Genomic DNA, 915 nt, shown 5'->3' with positions numbered 1-915 from the left:
TACCAGAAATGGGGAATTTTTCTTACGGTGAGTACTTACGAGGATCTATGAAGCGTCTGAAATTAATTCCAGAACACTTAGAGTTTTGTTTGTACATTTCTTTATCAAAGTTTCAAAGCATACTGGGGAGTTTGAGAAGGTCCATGTCGCCAAAAAAGTTACTAAATAATGTGTATAATTGACAAAGGCAGGAGTTGCTCAGTGGAGAACCTTTTCGTGGCGGTGTTCTCCTCTGCCTACCAAATAAACAGTCCCTTTTATTTTCCCTTCGAGTTAAGCAGAGATGCTTGGAAGCATTTTATGAATGCCGTCCTTTAACGAGCCTTTGTTACCAGATTAAATTCAAGTGTTAAATATAAAGCTGGATGATGGCAAATCAATTATAAAGTAGTTTGGCTTTAAACACCAATGCTGTATTGGAACTGCAAGAGCATAAGGCTGCAGGGAATACATTTTTAAAGCTTCGGTGGGGAACTTTCTGGGAAACTCAACCCCTTGAATGCCTGGACCCCCTCAGTAAGAGTCCCATCAATAGAGACAGTCTGACAGCCATCTCTCTGAGGCAGCCTGAGTTAGGTCACACTTCTGGTCTGTCCTGCTGTTGCGTCTGCTCAGAACTGTTAGTAAAAGTGTCAACTCCTCCCCTGATAGAACAAGATAATACCCAGTTTGCTTTAAGGCCATCAGTCTACCCAAATAATCTCCTATTAATTCCCTTTTCTGCCGATAGAGTGTGTACCATGCCCAAAATGGTAAAAAAATAAAACCTTCCATCCCCAGCCCCCTCCAAGGATGGGAAAGGTGAGCCTGATCCTGGAGGAGTATCTTACCTTCCCCTTCTGGGGATGACTCCCCTTGGAGACTCCCCTTCCCACACACACTGTATCTACCCAGTAGCTCAGTTCTAGGCACACA

Source organism: Mandrillus leucophaeus, unplaced genomic scaffold (genome assembly GCF_000951045.1).
Source record: "Mandrillus leucophaeus isolate KB7577 unplaced genomic scaffold, Mleu.le_1.0 Scaffold268, whole genome shotgun sequence".
Lineage (NCBI taxonomy): Eukaryota > Metazoa > Chordata > Mammalia > Primates > Cercopithecidae > Mandrillus > Mandrillus leucophaeus.
The sequence above is the reverse complement of the archived record's forward strand: the minus strand, read 5'-3'. Positions refer to the sequence as shown.